This window comes from Salvelinus sp. IW2-2015, linkage group LG19 (assembly GCF_002910315.2).
Source record: "Salvelinus sp. IW2-2015 linkage group LG19, ASM291031v2, whole genome shotgun sequence".
NCBI classification, from domain to species: domain Eukaryota; kingdom Metazoa; phylum Chordata; class Actinopteri; order Salmoniformes; family Salmonidae; genus Salvelinus; species Salvelinus sp. IW2-2015.
Genome location: NC_036859.1, coordinates 19930308 through 19945105, shown reverse-complemented (window position 1 = coordinate 19945105; position 14798 = coordinate 19930308).

Genomic DNA, 14798 nt, shown 5'->3' with positions numbered 1-14798 from the left:
CGCCATTGGGACTGTTTCGGTTCTTTGTTTGTACTTTTGTTATTTTGTTCAGTGTTCTGTGGAATTATTAAATATTCACATTATGGACACTTACCACGCTGCCATTGGTCCGATCTTGCTACTCCTCTTCAGACGATGAAGAGAATCGTTACAGAAAAGGCAAGCAGCGTGTATCGGGCAGCGAGTTTGGACTCATGTATGGTGGAGATTTCTGGACGGAGAAGGACTGGCACAGGCTGGGGAATATGCGTCCAAGGCAGAGTGGAGCAGCGAAAGCTGAGCAGCGGTGGTATGAGGAGGCAGCACGGCAGCGCGGCTGGAAGCCCGAGAGGCGCCAAAAATGTATTGGGGGTGGACACGGGGATTGTGGCTAAGTGTGGTGATGTGTCGTACTGGTCAGGCACCGTGTTATGCGGTGGAGCGAACGGTGTCTCAGTAGTGTGCTTAGCCGGTACGTTACTCGCAGCTCCTCGAATCGGCCGGGTAGAGTGGGCATCGAGCCAGGAGTAATGAAGCGGCTCAGCGCATCTGGTCTCCAGTAGTTCTCGGTCCGTGTTATATGGCACAGCCATACGCACTGTGTCCGTGGGTCTGCACAGCCAGTGCGTCTGTGCCTGCGCCCGCAAGTGCGGGCTAAAATCAACATCAGCAGGACGGGTTGTTCAGGCTTAGTTCGCGACTCCAGTGTGCTCCAGGACCGGTCTATCTGTGCCTCTCAAGGAGGCCTCCGTAGATCTCTCCAGCCTGGTGAGTACTGTGCTGTTCTAAGAACCAAGTCTCCTGTGTGTCCTCAGGTCCGACGCTCCAGAGCCTCCGTCTGTGCTGAGCGCTGAGCCGCCCGTCTGTCCTGAGCGCCGTTGTCCTGAGCGCCGTCAGTCGGAGCCGCCTGAGCCGCCCGTCAGTCGGAGCCGCCTGAGCCGCCCGTCAGTCAGGAGCGCTGAGCCGCCCGTCATCGGGACCGCCTGAGCGCGTAGTGGAGCCACCTGAGCGCTCCAGTCGGGATCCGCAGAGTTCCTCCAGTCCGGATCCCAGAGTCGCCAGTCCGGAGTCTCCGCCAGTCCAGAGGTACCTCAGTCCAGTGGTGCCCTTCACTAGGGTCTCCAATCCAGGGTTGGTGACGAGGGTCGCCGCTCCTAAGGTGTCACAGAAGTGGGCGAGACTATGGTGGAGTGGGGTCTTCGCCCGCTCCAGAGCTGCCACGCGGGTAAATGCCACCCAGATCAATCCCTATAGGTTCGGTTTGCGGCCGGAGTCTGACCTTTGGGGGGGGGGGGGGGGGTATGTCACGTTCTGACCTTAGTTGCTTTTTTTATGTCTTTATTTTGTTTGTCAGGGCGTGGTTGGTGGTGGCAGGTGTCAGTCGTTGTCTCTGATTGGGAGCCATATTTAGGTAGCCTGTTTTTCATTGTGTTTTGTGGGTGGTTGTTTCCTGTGTCTGTGTTTGCACCATACGGGACTGTTTCGATTTTCGTTTGTTCTTTCACTTAGTTATTTTGTATTTTTGTAGTGTTCAGTTTTACATATTAAAATGGACACTTACCACGCTGCAAATTGGTCCGATATCTCTTACTCCTCGTCAGAAGAAGAGGAAAGTTGTTACAGTAGGCCTTGAAATACATCCCCAGGTACACCTCCAATTGACTCAAATGATGTCAATTAGCCTATCAAAAGCTTCTAAAGCCATGACATAATTTTCTGAAAATTTCCAAGCTGTTTAAAGGCACACAATTTAGTGTATGTAAACTTCTGACCCACTGGAATTGTGATACAGTGAAATAATCTGTCTGTAAACAATTGTTGGGAAAATTACTTGTGTCATGCACAAAGTAGATGTCCTAACCGACTTGCCAAAACTATAGTTTGTTAGCAAGAAATTTGTGGAGTGGATGAAAAACGAGTTTTAATGACTCCAACCTAAGTGTATGTAAACGTCCGACTTCAACTGTACACTACCGTTCAAAAGTTTGGGGTCACTAAGAAATGTCCTTGTTTTTGAAAGAAAAGCACATTTTATAAGGCAAATTGATTATTAGAAAACCCTTTTGCAATTAAGTTAGCACAGCTGAAAACTGTTGTTCTGATTAAAGAAGCAATAAAACTGGCCTTTTTTAGACTAGTTGAGTATCTGGAGCATCAGCATTTGTGGGTTCAATTACAGGCTCAAAATGGCCAGAAACAAATAACTTTCTTCTGAAACTCGTCAGTCTATTCTTGTTCTGAGAAATGAAGGCTATTCCATGCGAGAAATTGCCAAGAAACTGAAGATTTCGTACAATGCTGTGTACGACTCCCTTCACGGAACAGCGCAAACTGGCTCTAACCCGAATAGAAAGAGGAGTGGGAGGCCCGGTGCACAACTGAGCAAGAGGACAAGTACATTAGAGTGTCTAGTTTGAGAAACAGATGCCTCACAAGTCTTCAGCTGGCAGCTTCATTAAATAGTACCCGCAAAACACCAGTCTCAATTTCAACAGTGAAGAGGCGACTCCGGGATGCTGGCCTTCTAGGCAGAGTTCCTCTGTCCTGTGTCTGTGTTCTTTTGCCCATCTTAATCTTTTCTTTTTATTGGCCAGTCCGAAATATGGCTTTTTCTTTGCAATTCTGCCTAGAAGGCCAGCATCTCGGAGTCGCCTCTTCACTGTTGAAGTTGAGACTGGTGTTTTGCGGGTACTATTTAATGAAGCTGCCAGTTGAGGACTTGCGAGGCATCTGTTTCCAGCTACTATAGTCATTTACAACATTAACAATGTCTATGCTGTATTTCTGATCAATTTGATGATATTTTAATGGACAAAAATAAATAGATTTTCTTTCAAAAACAAGGAGATTTCCCAAACTTTTGAACGGTAGTGTATGTGTGTCTGTGTGTGGATATTCCTGGAAGGTACAGCTTGTTTCAAGTGCAGACCTGTAAGGGCCCACGTCCCAGTTCCATGTGAAGGCTGGGGCTTTGGAGAACATGATCAGATAGTAGAGACATAATCCACAATTTTGTAAGTAGTGTAAAATGTATAATTCTTCACTTGCCTTACCTATGGTTGACCAGACAAATTATAGTGGAACAAGTAACATATAATTGAACAGAAGTTTGTCAACATCATTTTCCTATTCAAGAGCAGATCAACTTTGTCACTGCCATGTGATAAAGGCAATACTTAGATGTGCAGTTTGCACACTTCACACAAAGACACATATCTGTACATGGTAGCTTGTTCGATTTGCAGGTATATCTCCCATCTCCCTTTTACACATTGAGTTTTCTTGCAGGAGCAGTGCACAAGCTCCAAGATGCTAACTGGGGCTGGAGGGAGTGTTATCCAGTTGACCACAAAGAAGTTTCCCTCAATCTTCCAGCCATGGGCCATTGGTGGGGGGATGTCTGGCTGGCTCTGCAGGCTTCTCCTGTGTATGGCTGCTTGGTAGTTTGTCCATTGTTTATGCAAGGAGTCTTTGTTTGGTTGTAGACTTCTGTCTGAGCGCTTTCTGTTCCTGAACATCTGACAACTTTCTTGATTTACATCCCTGCATTCTTTTTGATCATACAGGTCACACGTGAAAGCTTCTATGGATTATAGGTCTGGTGGCTGTTGGAAAGCTGTTCCMAACTGTATGAAGGTAGAGCAATGTTCATGGCTAGAGAGTAGTGTATTTGCTGCCTTCACTTTACCAATGCCTTGCAGAGTGCTAGAGCGCTCACTGTGTCACAGCCGGAGAAGCAGTGGAGATCGATCAGAGCATTACAGACTTCTTCTTCCAGGTGGTCGTTTGTCCTTTGGACATGTATAGTGCGTGTGTTTGCCCCTTTCCCTGTGTGGAGTACAGGTTTTCTCCAACCTTGCCGAAAGTGACTGCCAGTACAAACACATCAGTGTCAGGACTCTTGATCACTACATGTGTGCTGTACWGTGATGCATGCGCACAGTCCAGTAATAGCCAAGTGACGGCCTCCTCTTGTATTGTGAACAGTGCTGGCAGTGGTAAAACCTCAAGATCTGTGCCGCTGCTGTTCATTCTGAGCGCATGGCACTCAGATCCATGTCCATCTATTAGGGTAATGTCCTCAATCAGATCTTTCCTGGTCTTGGATCATGTCACAAAGACAAACTGTTGCAGACATTCTTTGTTATCGCCACAGAACAAGAATTTGGACCATTGTTTGGGGGTTTTCTGGTCGTCCGAATATATTTTAGTCACCTGACACCCTTTTGTTGCTCAACGACCTCCTTCAGCGTTCTCGATGCCCATTRTTTTGTATGTGTCTGGGACAAAATGCACCACTTTAGATTAGCTGGCTTTGTCTGTAGTTATCAGGAACTTTAGTGCCCTGTTGGCAAACATCCCAAATGTATCTTGCTGTTTCATAACTTGAACAGGTGTCGTTGCATCCCACACCCAGGTTGAGCCATCAGGGATGCTTTCAACTGTGGCTGGTGGGTTTACTGATCCCTCTAGAAAGTACATGAACTTTGCTTTATCGGTTTTCACGAGGGAGCCATGCATGTTGGCAATTGCTGCAGGCAAGGGCCCCAGACTATTAGATGAGCATTTTGCTGTTGATCTTTCTCACTGTGCCTACCACAATGAGCCTTGCAAAAAGATCTTGAGGAACAGTGCCTGGGAGGAACAGTGCCCGAGACCATTCAATAAACCTATCAGCTAAGCTGATCCTGTCATGTGTCGAACAGCCATGGCTAATGAGGAATGCTTGGGCATGAGCCATCTCCCTTTCATTGTGAGGTTCATAACATCCTGGCAAGTTGTATACAATCTTCTGACTCTCCTCCTCTAACAATCACACGTACATTGTGAGTAGAGGGGTCTGTTGTCATGCCTGTTGTCCAGGCAATGAAATTGAAAAGCTCATTTGGGACCAGATTTGAGGCAGAGAGAGAGAGAGAGAGATGAGGACTGTCAGTTATTGTAGTAATGCTGCCACAGTTGTATAATGCTAATTTAGTCATCTAGCTCTTAATCTGCAATGGTTTTTAACTTAGAAACTGGTCAAAGTAAGGAATATAACAGCTATTGAATATCTTTATTCATTCTTTGTTCATAATAAAATAAGATTAGCAATTTACACTGCAGGATGAAGACATTACTGAACATATTTTTTATAAAGTGCAACTGTAAAAAAAATATGTCTCTTGTACAATACAACAGTAACACATGCAAATGTAAAAAAAATGTTTTCCTGGTTAGGGGATATGCTATTGCTTGCTTTTTCCATGATGTAGTGTACTAGAGTTTTGATTGGATCATCGAATAGTGGTGAGATTTAGCAGTACCGGGATTTTGCCTGACCAGACAGATAATTATAAGATATGTTTTTAGATAAATGTGCACAAAATAGAGGTGCCAACATATTTTACAAGTCTTGTAGAAATTATTTATGTCATATACAAAAAATCAGCTCCTCTCTCCGCAGATCGATCGACTTCACTTTTTTGGGCCTCGGGCCACCACTGAACTCCTCCATTGTAAAAAAATATATTTTGGAAGCTATAGAAAGATATTTATTATGTCTACATTCGTTTTTGACAGGTATATTTTATTTCAGACACCTTACTACATGCTTTTACATTATGTTAAGTGAACTGAAAATGAAACAAAACAGTAAAAAAAACATATACAAACATATTCCTTAAAGTTTTTTTTTTTAAAGTCTACAAGGAATAAATACTTAAATACATTTTGCTGAAATACTGTAGAATTCCATTCATTCCTATGGAGGACTGCTCTTTCTGTGGAGTACCAATATAGACTCCAGTGGCTTCAAAGCCTCGCATTGGCCAGTACATAGCATCAGCAATCCAGGGTTTATACACATCATTGGGTGAAATCCACATAGATGACATCAAAATCAATGACTCAAGGTAATGAATTTCAAGTAAGTATTCTTTTCTTTTGTATCACGAAAGATAACATTGCATTGGATTTTTATAGAAGGTAAGATTTCAGATCTATTCTAGTCCCAGGGGAAGGAGGGATGGAGGGATGGAGGGAGGAGGGCTGGGTTTGGGTTTGGGTAGGGGGACGATCACATCTATTATTACTATCTAGCAGTTTATTTGTCTATCTGTGCCCTGACTGACAAAGTTTGTCCTGACAGCTTGTTTGGCAGGAGCCGACGTTCCTCTGTCGTCCTTCTTGCTGCTTTCTGCACTGACCTTGGGAGCTGTGGCCCTTTGGAGAGAGATGCATTGTGCTGCAGAGATTCACTGCCAATTACAAGTGACAGGTAATACAATGGCCTCTGTCTACACTAAGACTAGATCTGATAAAGATCTTCACTGGATAAAAGAGTATCGACCTCTTTAGATGGATGTAATGAGGATAATTGTTGCTCCTCTGACTTTGTTTTTACATTCTCATGAGACACTAGATTTGTAACGGATTTCCTCTTCTTCGTCTGAGGAGGAGTAGCAAGGATCGGACCAATGTGCAGCGTGGTAAGTGTCCATAATAGATTTTAATAAATCAAAATGAACACAGAACAAAATAACAAAACACGAACAAACAACCGAAACAGTCCCGTATGGTGCAAACACTGAAACAGGAAACAACCACCCACAAACACAGGTGGTAAACAGGCTACCTCTAAATATGATTCCCTCAATCACCCGAGCGACACAATGATAGAAGCCAATCACTCAAAAAAAAAAAAAAACAAAAATATTGCCGTCTGATTGAGAACCATATCAGGACCAAACAACTACTGAATACAACTCATTCTTAAGGACTACTATACGAAAACACCAGAACATAAGACATGCCACAACAACCACGCCCTGACCGCAAAACCAAAACAAGACATTAAAAGGATCTCTAAGGTCAGGACCGTGACAGTACCCCTCCCCAAAGGTGCGGACTCCGCCGCAAAACCTGAACCTATAGGGGAGGGCTGGTGGCAGTTCACCGCGGTGGCGGCTCCTGCGTTCGGGACGTGGACCCCGCCCCACCCTTAGTCTTGGCCCACTTAGGTGTGCCTCTGGAGCGGGGCCCTTACCGCCGACCCCAGACTGGGACCCTTGCAGCGGCCCCGAATAGACGGGCGACTCCGCAGCGCCGACCGGCGGGAGACTCCCGGCAGCGCCAGAGTGGAAGGCGGCTCCGGCAGCTCCTGACTGACCGGCGCTCCGGCAGGCTCCTGACTGACGGAGGGAGACTTCTGGCTGCTCCGAGCGTAGCTCTAGATCTGTCGAAGAGGGAGACTCTGGCATTGCTCGCGACAGGAGGAACTGCGTGGCTCTCCGGACAAGAAACTCTTTTTGCTTCCGGACAGGAGAGCTCTTGCTCCGGACAGGAGGAGACTCTGTCGCCGGACGGATGAGCCTCCTGATCTGTGGGAGCGACGCGTGAGGCTCCGACTGGAGCGCTGGATGGCTCCGGACTAGAGCTCGCTGAGCCGCGACTAGAGACGGCGCTAGGGCTCCGGACTAGAGGGCGAGCTGGATGGCTCCGGACTAGAGGGCGACGCTGGAGCTCCGGACTGACGTCCTTCGTGGAGGCCTCATGCGCCATGGATCCTCACGCGGAGGCTTCGTGCCATGGTCCTCACAGGAGGCTTCGTGCCATGGATCATCACTGGAGGCTTCGTGCCATGGATATCACTGAGGCTTGCCATGATCGATCAGAGCTTTCTGACCATGGATTTCACTGAGCTTCTTGCCATGGATCATCACTGGAGGCTTTGCCATGGTTATCACTGGATGGAGAGACACACAACAAGCCTGGCTCTGGGAGAAGGCACAGGACTCACCAGGCTGGGGAGACATGCAGGAGGTTAGACTTAGCAACAGGCACAGAACTCACCAGGCTGGGGAGACATGTAGCCGGCTATGAAAAGCCAACTGAGATTTATTCCTGATTATTATTGACCATGCTTTCATTTATGAACATTTTGAAAAATCTTGGCTCTCTCTAATTTTCTCCTTCTCTCTTTCTTCTCTCGGAGGACCTGAGCCCTAGGACCATACGTCGGACTACCGGCCGTGGTGACTCCTTGCTGTCCCCCGTCCGCCTGGCCTTGCTGCTATTCCAGTTTCAACTGTTCTGCCTGCGGTTAATGGAACCCCTACCGTCCCAGACCTGCTGTTTTCAACTCTTAATGATCGGCTATGAAAAGCCAACTGAGATTTATTCCTGATTATTATTTGACCATGCTTGTCATTTATGAACATTTTGAAAATCTTGGCTCTCTCTAATTTTCTCCTTCTCTCTTTCTTTCTCTCGGAGACCTGGCCCGGACCATGCCTCGGGACTGCCGCCCGTGGTGACTCCTTGCTGTCCCCAGTCCGCCTGGCCTTGCTGCTATTCCAGTTTCAGCTGTTCTCCCTGGTTATGAACCGCCACCTGTCCCAGACCTTTTGTTTTTCTTTCGATGATCGGCTATGAAAAGCCAACTGAAAATTATTCATGATTATTATTTGACCATGCTTGTCACTTATGAACATTTTGAACATCTTGCATAGTTCTGTTATAATCTCCACCGGCACAGCCAGAAGAGGACTGGCCACCCCTCATAGCCTGGTTCCTCTCTAGGTTTCTTCCTAGGTTTTGGCCTTTCTAGGGAGTTTTCCTACGCACACGTGCTTCTACAACCTGCATTACTAGCTGTTTGGGGTTTTAGGCTGGGTGTCTGTACAGCACTTCGAGATATTAGCTGATGTACGAAGGGCTATATAAATAAAATTGATTGATGTAGGAGGCCTTGTCCTGGACCGAAGCACCGGATGCACCGGACCGTGAAGCGCAGTGGCGATCTCGGCGCAGAGCTAGCACCACTCGTCCTGGCTGGATCCCCCTGTAGCCCGGCAAGTGCGGGGAGTTGGAATAGGCCGCACTGGGCTGTGCTGTCGAACTGGAGACACCGTGCGTAGGGCTGGTGCAGAATACCCCGGACGAGAGACGCACAGGAGACCAGATGCGCTGAGCGGCATCATCCTTCCTGGCTCGATGCCCACTCTAGCCGGCCGATTCGAGGAGCTGCGATGTAACGTACCGGGAGCACACGTACTGGAGACACCGTGCACTCACCGCATAACAGGTGCCTGACCAGTACGACCTCGCACGTATGCACGGGGAGTTGGCTCAGGTCTCCTACCTGAGTCCGCCAATCTACCCGTGTCCCCCCCCCCCCCAAAAAAAAAAAATCTGGGGCTGCCTCTCGTGCACTTTACCTCGCGCCAATTCCTCATAGCGTCGCCGCTCCGCTTTAGCTGCCTCCCAGTCCTCTTTCGGACGGCGATACTCTCCCAGCTGTGCCCATGGTCCTTTGCCGTCCAAGATTTTCTCCCATGTCCAGGAGTCCATTCTACCACGCTGCTTGGTCCTTTGGTGGTGGGTGGTTCGCTGTAACGTATTTCCTCTTCTTCGTCTGAGGGGGAGTTGCAAGGATCGGACCAATGTGCGCGTGGTAAGTGTCCATAATAGATTTTAATAAATCAAAATGAACACAGAACAAAATAACAAAACACGAACAAACAACCGAAACAGTCCCGTATGGCGCAAACACTGAAACAGGAAACAACCACCCACAAACACAGGTGGGAACAGGCTACCTAAATATGATTCTCAATCAGAGACAATGATAGACAGCTGCCTCTGATTTGAGAACCATATCAGGCCAAACACACAGAAATACAACACAAGGACAACATAGAACACCAGACATAGAATGCCCACCCAAACTCACGCCCTGACCAACCAAAACAGAGACATAAAAAGGATCTCTAAGGTCAGGACGTGACAAGATGACCCCGCTGGTGTTGGAGTGATACCTCTCCACCGCGGGCGATGTTCTGTTACTCGCATACGATGTGGTGCAAGGACACTGTAGAAATCCCTCTCTCAAACCCTCTCTCTTTATCTACACCATGGAAAAAGATGTGTCACTTCCTATAACACCAAGATAAGATGTCACTTTTTAATTCTCAGGATACTGCTGCAAAGTGTTGTAATGCTTTTTGAATCCTTGCATGCAACCCGATAATAAGGTATGACTTATATTATCACTTTATATTTAGCTAACTGTCCTGACCATAGACTGTATCTTGACATTCTGTAGAATTGAATCATACACAGTGTCTATGATGTTATCCCTAGTTTGAGTGATTCATTTTTTTAATGAAACTGACAACTCATGGTCACCAGTCATCTTTAAAAAATATTTTGTTACTCAAAGATGGACCTCTTTTAGTGACAGACTCTAGAGTACTGATAAATATGTACAGATAGCTTCTGCAGTGAGATCTACAGTATGGTCGTGCAGCAGGCTCTATGCTAAGCTAGGTTGCCATCATTTGTAGCAGGGAGCCACGTTGTTTGTGTCTGGAGTGGGGAACAAAAGGGCAGGGAGAGGGGGATTTTGGGGTGGGTGAGAGGGGTTGGTGGTTCATCGAGGGAGGGAGGTAGTAGGGAGATTGGTCGCTTTACAAATGTGACAGGCACATTGCTGTAGTTGATGCACTCTGTCATCTTTACTTTTAGGAATGCCATACATTTTTACACTTCTGTTAATAAGTATTTCAAAAAAGTGGGCTGACTGTTTTATCATTCACATATCTGTTTAAATGAAACCCAGATGTGCCATTTTTGTCTGAAAAACAGGGGCACCTCTGGATGTAGGCAGCAGAGATATAGTGTTAACTTAAGATACAACCCATTTTAAGAGGAGCCAAATTCACTTTATGTGACAGGTTTTTTTTATCAGTTGGAAACGTTTCAAGCCTACTGATTTGAAGATGTCATCTGAAATCATCTTATTACGTAGGGTGGTGGAATTAATCTTGACATTTAGTATCAGAGAAATACTTGTTGATTCGCAGTATTAAAGGAGATTGCCTGTCAGTTTAAATAATATGGTATGTTTTTGCTATGTATTCAAGCTTCCATCTACGATTCCGGACCTATTCCCATTTGAGCCAGGTTATTTTCATAAATTGTGTTATTGATTTGAACCGTATTACCAGTACTTCTAGGGAATATTTTCTCCTCAGATGGTGATTTCTGAAATGTAATAAGCACTTCTCTTTTTCCATGTTTTTCTTACAGTATTTTAAGAATGACTATTGGTGTGTGAAGCTGCAGGAACCCATATGGCAGGGCTCCCCAGTAGGCTCCCCAGTAGGCCATTCTATTTGGCCCCCCGAGTTTTTTGAGCCCCAAATTGTTTTACTTTTTTATTTTATTTTTGATGTTGGACATAAAAGACTAAAATCACTAGGAAATCATCTAAAGTGATTTTAAATGAGAAAATCTGTTTCCAAGTATTCCCACACATAAATACAGGGGCATAGTATGTGATTATGCCATATTATGTGATTGTATCCCAGTATAAGGTTTGAAATTACTTTCTCAGTTTGGGCTTCTTGTGATCATTTTGCAGTGTACAAATGATTTATAACTATGTTCCGGCCCCCGACCATCCGCTCAGCCTGCGGATTAATGTAATTGCCCTATGGGATGCCCTTCAATTTTTATTTCAACCATGTTTATATAGTGGCAATGTCTGCCATCCTCTCAGAAGTTCTTTTTTTTCCCAGGTAGCTTCTACCCTTCTATTGACATGTCCTTGTGAGTTTAGTATGAGTTTGCTTTAGAAAAAGACAATTAAACCAAATAATTTCCTTCTCTTATCCATGTTGATACATGGATTATATTAGATGACTTGGCAATCGTCCATTGTGTGAGGACATGACATGAAAGGAAATGTGTGCTTTGCCTGTGATTTATATTGTTCCTTGTTTTTAGGATTTTAATTAAATATCTGTCAGAGCTAGGAATATGCCCGTTTGAAAACTTTCATGGGGTTTAATTAATACAGTTGTCTACCATAACCGGCTTAAACATGTATACGATTATGATACATTTCATTCCCATTCCATAATCCCTTTAGTCATACTCTGAGTTTTCAGGTGGTGTGTAAAAGAGGTAGTCTTGCAAAAGCAGAGTCAAGTGGAGGAGGAGCAGCATGGATGAACAGTCAAAATCTTTATTCACTGTTGAATAATACTGTACACTCATTTACTGTGGCATTTCTCAGAGTCTGACGGCTACTTGTATGTGAAGTATCCAGGTACATGTACAATATATGGAGCGTGTCAGGGTTGTTGGCTTTCTTCAGTGCTCCAGGTGAGGTTCACTAAAGGGATGTCACAGGATATTCAACTGTAGGCCTGCAGTCATTGATCTTTACACCACTGCTGTACAAGGTATAGCTTCCACAGACAGTGACATGTTCATTATAATGTTGGCCAAAAACAAATAAAATACAGCATACAGTTTCACAAAGAATGAATATGCCGCTCCATTCCAAAATGAAGCTTTGCAATGTATTTCACTAGTTTCCCATTCTAAACAGCTGTGTATATGTGTAATATCTGTCCCCCCGGCTACAGTTTGTGTCTACACTGATGGTCCACTGATGAGTCCTTATGATCAGTATTGTCCTGCTCCTGGGTTCAGTTCAGGGCTAATATCCAATCACAGCTTTAATATACACACACAGCCGAGGGACTCGTATGACCAAAATATACCCCCGCTCCTTCACCCCTCGACTGGCTCAATTTAAGCATGGGGCTGTGTTCTCCTCCTATCTGCACTGGGGTTTTTTACATATCTGATATCCTATGTGTTCCTCGATTTAATGTGTATGATCTGAGTGTGATTGTAACAATGAGGAATAACATTTGTGCTGTTATTTCACAAGCCAACACAGCACACAGGCATCAACTATTTATGTGACATGTGTTTTGGGAAGAGGTTGTGTGGGATAGGGTTTAAAAGTGAACAAAGAATATGAAACACCTAAAAATGAACGCAAAGGGACAATATTGAAAAGATATTGGATTGTAATGTTGAGATATTTAATAAATATAATTAAGTGCTTTCTCCCCAACACCTAGTTGGCACAGCTCTGTTACGAAACAGTGTTACATTTACAAACCTATAATGTATAAAGACCATTTATACAATCAACATTTTCATCCCATGTTACAGTACCCTCTGCCTCAGGGGACTGCACGTCCTTGGCTTACATCTATCTCTCAGGTGAAATGGAAGATGTGTATCTAGGCCTATAGCTACTACAGCCCATATACTTTCCAGAGAGAGAGAGTGTTCTGTTCATTGTATCTATAAAGATCTCTTCCTCTCATTGCTGTGCCCTTGATGTGCTCACAAAGCAAACCAAGGCCTGCTGTGGGTCCCCAGAGACACCCAGAGAGTAGCAGCTGCTCACTCTTTCTCCAAACCAACATGGGCAGCACACACATGGGGTGGGGGGTGACGGATGAGGGGGTACTATTTAACGCTCCGCCATGGCTAAACACTGTTGGAGAATCGGTAAACATTGATAGGCATCCTTGCACAACTGGAAATGTTTGATATGAGCATCAGGGATTTAATTATTTATTTCATTTAGAGGGCAAGGGGCGGGGTTTAGTTTTGCTGTGAAGGATGAAGGATGCACAGTCATGGGTTTAGCATATCAAGGCGTACCCCAATGACGGAAACTAAAAAGTGGTTCTAAAAAAGTAGTTGTTTTGTATCACTCTCTTTTGGTTCCCTGCCTATAAGCTTTTCCATGTATGTCCAAAAAGTGGTGTGATCAAACTTTGGCAAAAATAAATATTTTTGAGCATTCCCTGGTTCAGTAAATCAAATTAATTACAACCTTATAAAGAGTCTAAGTGGGCTGTGGGGATCTAATGTCTAGCCCCCTCCAGCGTGCAGTAGGCTAGGCTGCATTTCCCTGGTATCAGGTGGCTCTGATTGACATATTGTGGGGCAAGCTTATTAATGCCAAAGGGGATGGAGAAAATTTGATTCCAGTCTGTGTCACAGCCAGGCTATGTATGCCAAGCCAAGTCCAGGCACGTATATTTACACATATCAGGGAAAAGGGGATGCTTCCTCATTTTGAGTGAAGCTGGTAATACATAGACTGTAATACGTTTAGCTGGTAATACATAGACTGTATGTTGATTCCACAGTAGTGAAAGGAAGGCAAGACAGGCATTTATTGCTGTCTAATCAGATTGTGAAATTAATTATGCAGACAGTATCAAGCTCAATTGCAGTTAATTTCTCTCCAATTAATTGTAATGCAAGCCAATTTCAAGATGTGAAAGATTTGAGAGCACTAACAGAAACTGTCATCTCCATACAAATTGCTTGTGTTTCCACTCTGCCCATCCCACACCTCATCCCAAAAAGTCCCATTGAACAGTTTATATTTTTGTAAATGGGGGGATTAGCCATCAGGAGGGTATGCTTGGTTATTACATTTTCACAATGCTATCGCATTGTTGTGGTTCTTTTCATTTAAATCCTACTGTGGGTTGGAGCTGACCTTTTTAGAGGGGATAATTAAGACCATAATGGCGAGGTGCTCCTCTTGTCTGTCTGTCTGCATAGATATATGATTAACTGAGTCTCTGTTAATGGGGACAAGACTGGACACTGAAGGCTAGATTTGTTCAGTCAGTGGAGTTGTATTATTCAATCACCATCGCAGATCACCTCCCTCACCTGTCTGCTGGAAGTACATTAAGATGAATAAGGGCCGTTCTGTTTGGTATTTTTTAGCATGTCAGATGATCTGCTTTGCCTTTGCTGTCGTTGAACCAAACTGGTGGTCAATCAGAAATGATATTTTTTATCAGTCCCTTAATGCTCCTTTCTGATAAACAAACACTCTAGTGATGAATCTGTGTGAGCATTTGAGGGCATCACTGGATTCTAGTGTTGTATCCCTTTGTGGAGACATACTTACATTGATCTCCTGCTGAGTGTTG